General features: G+C 36.9%; 1 protein-coding gene across 2 annotated transcripts in view; it reads right to left on the minus strand.

The window, feature by feature from the left end:
- Positions 1-8,262, minus strand: part of QSER1 (glutamine and serine rich 1) — a 48,532-nt gene that overhangs the window by 38,362 nt on the left and 1,908 nt on the right. The window lies entirely within an intron of this gene.

Genomic DNA, 8,262 nt, shown 5'->3' on the forward strand with positions numbered 1-8,262 from the left:
CTATAATAATGATGATTTTGACATCTTGATGTACTTCTTAAGACTTCAAGACCTTTTCTTCTCCTTTTGGAGAGGAGTTTTCTGTATTCCCACTCTCAAAATTAAAGCCTAACTCTGACTTCCTCATTAATTCAGTATCGCCACTCCCCACATCTAAACAGACACTGATACACCCACAATCACTGCTCAATTTAGATTATTATGCAGTGTCAGAAAAAATGTAAAGCCATTTATTTGTCAAACAATGTTTTGGGGGTTCACACACCTTCCCTGACAGCTTCTACTCTACTGTTCCCTGGGGAAAAGCAAATATCAGCTATGGCTTGTGTAGTTCATACCATGTTAAAAACTGCAGCCTTCTTTTCTCACCTTTTGATTTTGATGCCTTTTGAGGCACTGGATTATTTTGTCACTGCATTTATTTATCCTCTTCGCTTACATTTTCTCTACCAAAGAACTTTCTCTTTATGCAGCATGGAGATAACAGCTTTTTTTTTTTTAATTAATAATAATTAGCTCCTATGGAGCATATTTTACTTACAATTTTAAAGATTTTTATATGGGACAGTAACAGAAATCTAGCACTTTTTTTCTAATATCTGATACTATTATATTGTTAAAAGCTTAGTTTGAAACATTTGAATCTCTTCTCAAGATCATCCTAGCATAATGGTTGAGCACACAGCAAAATCTTCTATTATGGATAGCCAGGATATGCACAAAATAATTTTCATTAATTTTAATAATAAAATTTTGTTTCAAAATATAAAGATCATCAGAGCTTTATCTCAGGATGCGGCTTAGTCACATCATTGCTTTATTAAAAATAAAATTCATTTCAGCTATTAAGATGCTTCACAACCCTCCTCCTCCCACCAGTATTACAGTGCCATAATTTATGTCAAGCTGAGTATTATCTTCAGGACACTACAGGTACATTTGATATCCCATTTCTTAATAAGTCCCTTATTTTCCAATTATAAGGAAAACACTGTGCTAACATAATCTGAAGTTGAAATGTTAATCACAAAAGAGGTAAGAGGCACAAATATACATGTCCTATCAACTGACAGAGCCATCTTAAGTTTAAACAACTACTATGTTCATCACCAAATCTCCAAATACTTTATAGTTATGTAACCCATGAAATATCTTCTAGTTTAAACTAGGGAAACAAAGGTACAAACAGTGATCTGCTCAGAAAAGGCCAACTCTCACAACTGGAAACAGAGTTTAAAGCATCTGGTACTGAAAAAAAGAGTCAATTTCTCAAGGCTTCACAAAGCTAAAACTTCTAAGAGCTCAGTGTGCAACATACTAAGCCATTCTGAAAATCAGGCTTTAAGGCACAGGGTGATGGAAGAACTTACATAGAATGTAGACATCCACATACTGCTTAAATCTGGGAATGAAAACCTAGGCATCCACAGAGCCTACAGTTCTTGGCAACTAAATACCCTCTGAGTTTTCCAGTCGGCCTAGACTCCTGGAACAGCATTTTCCCAGTCCCACAGCACACTAAGGGGGCTAAGCAGCTCAGCTGACTCCCTCTGGATTTAATGAAGAGGTATCCCCTTTGACTAACACCACTTCTGTCCCAATTCAGGAGTTATGCTCAGAATGGAGCTAACATATTAACAACACACAGTTCATAAAACACAGCAACAACAGTCCCATTCATGAAGGAATATAAGAGGATGCTGCTCTCTACTTTTACAGGGAAAATTAGCACAGCCCATGAATTTAGCTCTTCTTCATCCTAAAACAGTTTTAAACCTACATCGCTAATCTTCCAAAGAACACCCTGGCTACCAGGTTGTCAACAGAGCTAGTATTTAGCTGAAAACATCATCATTTACATGAAGCCAGTTGCTTCTGAACACTTCAACTAGAAAAACGTGCACTGTTCGAAACGGTAGAAAAATAGTTACAACTGCATGCCATTTATTTTGAGATGGGAAAAACTTTGCTATCTAAAACAAATTCCTTAAATCTGCCCCAGGTATAGATTTCATGCAAGTTTTCCTGACTTTCAGGCAGATGTCTAAACAAAAACAAGTATTAATAGGGATCAAAATGGTACACACACACAAATTATAAAATTGTTTTAATTGCTGAAAAAAACTTGTATTCTCCTTTAAAAAGAACAACAAAAGGGAGTTTTAGAAGGAAAAAGATCAGAAGAAAATCTCAGCTCTCTTCAGTGGCTCAGAGCATTGGTAACCTCCAGGTCACCAGTTCCAGCAACAACTGAAATTATTTAACAAATGGTTGCTGTTCAGAGGCTTAAGGAGTTAGTTTTCTAGGATCATTCTTTTTATAGCAAATGAGCAAATGTTCACAATCAAGAAAAAAAGTATTAGAAATGCTATCCTTGGCAGACTCAGTAGAAAATAATGAAACAGGAGGAGCATAGAAATCGAAGGATTATTCACTGTCTAGTACTGGAATTTTTGACACGAAGAAGAGAGAAAGTAAACAGGATGTGGTGTGAAACACTAAGTTGCCATATTTCTAAAAGGGATTTCCTGGACAGAAAAAAGTGCAACATGAAACGTGCAGCACACCCCAGTACCTTCAATATGTCCAAGAAACATCAGATTGATTGCACACGTATTATGTATGTGCAGTGGCTATTTGTCTAGCATTTTCTGGATGTCCAAAAGCTTTCAGACTAAGTTTCCAGACATCTGGAAATGCTAGACAAACAGCCAAAGTTCTCAAACTCTTCTCACACAATACTGCTAGGTGAAAAAGACAGCTACCTCCAGTGAAATCCAGACCTCCGACAGCTGGAAGTATAATTCATATAGAGTTATTAAGGAATAAATATTCCTTAGCATCTTCCTATGTAAATACTATTACTCTAAGATAAGGGTGCCTAAGGGTGTCTTCTTCCTGCTTAGTGTAATTGGCTAAACTTACACAAGTCTTAAGCGAACAACAGTGGTAGGCATGTAGAAGGAAGATGAAAAACTAGAAAAGCAATGCGGGCAAATAAAAGCTTGTCCAAACATATATAGGTTCTTGCTGAATTGTTTTGGAATAAGAGTGTGCAAGTATGCAGGTATTCAGGAATAAAAATTCCTTGCCCCTGTTCATTTTAACCTATGGTCAGAGTGTTTTGAAGACACTCTCATGCAGCTGTAAGAGTGTCCATTGATACGTAATAGTTTATACAGTAAGGAAACAAAGAAGTGATGTAAAAAGAGGTGACAGAAAGAGTAGCAGAAATAAAAACAAAACTATGAAACCTGCCTGGAAAGATAAGTAAATTTAGTACTTACTTATTAAGAGCTCAGTCCTCTCTGAGCACATTACTTCTTTCTGCTTAAAAATTCTAAGAATTTTCCTTTCTCTGTTCATCCCTTGCATGGTACAGGAAAGACTGCTGAATTCTGCATGGTGCTCAAAGTTATTTCTGTCACACTTAGGGCTACTAAGGAAGGTTTAAAGCAAGAATATTAATGTGCTGTCTTTTAACTGTATTTTATTCTTTTTTTAAACGTATGGAATAGGCACTCAGGAAACAAAATGACTTTTTGACATGCAAGGTTGTGAATGCTTGGACAAAATAAAAGAAATCATAAAAATCCAAGGAAAATACACCCTCTCTCTAAGAGCTCTAGTATTGTTTGGAATGAATATAATCCAGTCATAGGTGCTTTTTCCTAATGGGAACAAAGATTTTTCTAAAAACAACCTCCTTCCTACGAAGCATCATGCCAGAATCAACAGCATCTCCAAAAAAAATAAAAGGTGGGCAAAAGTACAGAAGAAACAAAAGGAAAAGGTTGGTTCTCTAGCTGTAGAAAATAAACGCTTATGTTTAAAGTAATAGGATGAAAGATAGACACATGGGACTGAAGGACTTTTTGCCCAGGTGAAAGAATACAAACCCCATTTCTTTCAGAAAAATGTATTCAGTAATCTGTGGTGAAGTTCTTGATTCCATGGGAAAGGGCTCACATCTGAAATATCATTCTAGGTAGCCTCAGGAGAGGTCAAGGGTTGAACTAACATGGATACTTAGTAATGTCTCCTCACAGGGAACTGAGATGGTAAAATCTGGGTGGAAGACTGGCTGAAGGTGGTTATATGACAGGGCCGAACCCACCCGACAGCTGCTGGGACCCTGCAGGGCAGACTGCCCTCCCACGCCACCCGGCTGGCTCCTCACAGCCCTTCTCCTCCCTGCTCTCTCCGCCATCCCCTTGTGCCACCTCTGATTCCTCTCTGACAGCATGAATAAGCCAGTGCAACTCTCCAGTTCAAGAGAAAGCTATTCACCTTCTTAGGTTAGTTTGCTCATGGATTAACAAATTAAATCAGCTCCCTGTGCAGTTGCACAAACACGAAAGCCTATGTGAGGTCGGAGGAGGAAGAGAGCCCCTTTCAGCAGCATTGAGCCCGAGCAGCGAGTTCAGCCACCTCATTTAACTGCACCCTCAGACTAAGTTTTAGCTCGTTCCTTCTGCAGGCTGCCTTATGTCACCGTGCCTTACTGCAGTAAAGGACATCAAATGCTGATTCATGAAAAGTTGTCATTAAAATCTTAGATAGGTAAGTGGTATGTAATTCCAAATGCTCCTATTGGGCTCATTTCGAAACCTTAGCAAAGGTTTTAAGAGATGACTCCACATCTGCATCTGTGAAAAGCTGAGGCTTATACAGCAAGAATGTACTCAGTCTCTCTGTTCATTCAATCTTTGACCTTGTCACAACTATTATTTAGGGTGCACTGAACATGGTCCTAAAATAAATAAATAAATATATAAAAATAGACAAGAGCTACTAAGTCATCGTGAGACAACTGTGTTACACCATAGACTTTATTTTGTGCATATAAACGTTCTAACTTTAAATTATGACAGTAAGGTCGGTAAGATTAAAAGGTGACTTTTTTTTTTTAATGTGTTTATAAAGTTAGTTAATCCTTCTGTGCCTTTTTATTTAAGTAGCAAGTGTTCTAAATATATTCAATATATGAGCTTTAGTTTTCAACATTTGAAATATTACACCATAGGGAACTTATAGTAGGAAATGTGTTTAACAATGAACATTGTTTTTACCTCTCAGACCAATTTCACTTGATGAAATAAAATGTTCTGTTTTTCTAAAATATGTTATTTATCTACATTTTCTTCAGTTTACACAGATAGACAAAAATCCATTTGAATTTAAAGCCTTAACTAAATCACAGCTATCATAGAGTTGTCACAATAATCACTAGTTTGACAGCTATGCAAAAATATAAAGCATCATACCTGTGTATCATGAAAGTTTAAGTTTCCCACGTGGGTAACTTCCCATATGAACTATCACTGTAACTAATTTGTTATCTTAGATTAGCTGCAACAAATATAAGCTGCATTAACCAAATGTCAGTGTAATCTATTGCAAAGACCCTTTTTTCAGTTAAATGATATAAGAAAATAAAGTGTTTCTCTGGACAAGGCAGAGGTGGACAAATATTACCAGGCTAGAAGAGACATCAGAGATCATGACAGTCTCCATAAAGTTTAAAATAACAACAAAAGAACTGTGACTGTCATCCAATCACATATAACACAAGACTCAGGTCTTAGAGTTGAGGTAAAAAAAACCAAACAAGAACAATCAGCTCCCTCCACTACCAAAAATCCTTCTCTGAATAAAAACCTAGAAATATTGTGAAGCCAGACATGTACTCAAACAACCAGAAACCTCACTAGTCATCGTCTTACTCCATTTTTATTTCTAAGCAATTGTGACAGTCTTTCAAACTACTGCATCTTCACATATTTTGAAGACCAAGTTTTTCTTGAGCAAGTAACAAGCAAGTGTGATATGCTTATTTGCTATTCAATACGAGACTATCTTTAGACTGTGCCACAAAAGAGAGTTTCAGCACGGAAGTGAAGTTTTCCTACAATTACAGAAAAAGATCAAACTTTGCAGTCTGTCAATACGTTTGGCAGGAACTCCTTCAAGATGCTGACAGTCTAAATAAGAGCGGGGGGACACTGAGGACAACCCCTTTCAGCACCCTGCTACAGAGCTGGCTGAGTTGCGCTGCCCAAGCGCGTTCCTAAGCAGTGGTGAACACTGTTCAATTAATACGATGATTCATTTCAAGTGATTTCCATCATCTCCAGTCCTCATTTCACTATCTTTTCCTATTCTATGAGAAAAGTTATGTCACAGCAGGCCTACTACCAATGTCCTTATAATACACCACCACACATTTCCTTTCAGTTGATAGGAACAGTGCCATTGCACAGACAAAACAGTGCCTACAAGAAATAAGGAGCAGGATAAAAAACAGATGGCTGAAGTTAAGTGTAGGGAAGACAGGAGTAATGCTTGTTGGGAGGAGAAATCATTTTGATGAGCTAAGACTGAACAAAGGAACATAGCCTGCAACAGCATAAATATCAGAATACCTTGAATGAAATCTTGTTATCTCTATCACGTAAAGAAAGGCTCAATTCTTTTCAAGCAAGTACCAGATTAACTTGACACAAGTTTTTTATTCAACATCAGACTAATGCTGCTTTAGCTGTTTAGAAGACTACCTGCCAACCACAATCAAAAATTCCATTTTGAAAAATGTGAAGCAATCTATAATGAAGGTCTAGAATATTGACAGCATATTCCATTACAGTACATCTATACCTTCATGATACAGGCCTTGGCAGTGATACTCAAGACTCTTGCATCCCAGTTCCCAAACAACTGACTCTATCCATACCAAGACAAACATTTATTAGTAGCAGAGGAATCAGAAACACCTATGCAAGCCCAGACTAGGACAAAAAGAAATTTAACTTTCTAACGAATATGGTTCAAATTTTAAAATCTTACTGAAAACAGGGTACACCACATTTTAAGTCTCATTAAATTGGCATGAACCCTAAGTAAGAACTCCAGGCAGGTATTATGTTTGATACAAACTTCCCTGCCTCTGCTACAGTGGGGGGGGGGAAATTTCAGTCAACACATTTTTTTAAATGTATCATTTATCATCAGCTACACAGCCTCAAGATGAAACTTTTAGAAATGAAAACAAGAGCTTCTTACCATTGCTTCCTAAACTATGCATAAACATTGTTATATCAAGAATGGATTCAGTGATACTAATTTGATTTTTTAAATTAGATTAACAGTCTGATTGGTAAAGGTAGCAGACATTGATCCGATAACCTTCTGTAAGGTATCTGTACTGTTCTGCATGCCAATTTAAGAGATTCACAAAACACAAAATTAATATAGAAACTATTAAATAGATTACAGTTATGTTTTGAAACCAGAGTGGTTTGGGTTTTTTTTGAATACAGAAAATAATCATCAAGCGGTTGTGTTTCTTCTAAGATCCAGGCAGATCCATTCTTTGTCTCGCACTAAAGATTTTTATCAATGACCTGGAAAACAAAAAGCTTCCTCAAGGAATAGATGACATGTTCCTCAGTAGGTCCTGAAAATTAGGGAGAGTGATATAAAGGAGACAGGCCACTGACTTCCTCTGAAACCAACATTTTAACATGACCAAAAGTAATTCAATAATTAGGGAGAAAGATTAGAAAGACAGGTAAGAGACCTTACCTTGCCATGCAGGCAGAGAACCCAGCTAAACATAGCTTTATAGTGCAACATTCTAGCCAAACAGCTAACAGTCCTTGAATTCCTCTGTGAAACAGGGAATCTAGAGACTCCGGTACCAGGGAGATTCTATTATTTTCTTACTTACTTAATTGCTTTTAAAATGCAATGTCCACAGTTCAAGAAGGATGACAATAAATTGGGGGGGATCCAGAAGAAAACTGAGGGAATGTCTGGCAAAAAAACTTCAGAAACTTGTTTTTCTTAATAAAGAGAACATTAGGCAACAAATTAATCAAAATTCAGAAGAACTTATAACTGGGGAAACATGTTAGTGGGATTATCAATGTCAATGAAGCTATAACAAGATTCTGTGGCTAAAAGCTGAAGGTAGCCATCTTCAGATCACAAATAAGAAATAAAATACAAATCAGCCATTTATAGTATATTTTACCAAGAATTGTGTTCAATCCTGCCTCACTGGAAATTTTTAACTGTAGTTCCTCAAACATAAGCTCTAGTTTCAAACACAAATTGAGGAAAAAGTCCTGTGGCCTGCATTATGAAGATGTTAGACTAGATGATTGCAGCAGTCCTCCCGATTTGTTAATCTATTAATCTTATCAGACAGATCAGAATACATGTGTGACTGCTTTCAACACTCAATACAAAATCATCTAT

This window comes from Apteryx mantelli, chromosome 4 (assembly GCF_036417845.1).
Source record: "Apteryx mantelli isolate bAptMan1 chromosome 4, bAptMan1.hap1, whole genome shotgun sequence".
In the NCBI taxonomy this organism is placed as follows: domain Eukaryota; kingdom Metazoa; phylum Chordata; class Aves; order Apterygiformes; family Apterygidae; genus Apteryx; species Apteryx mantelli.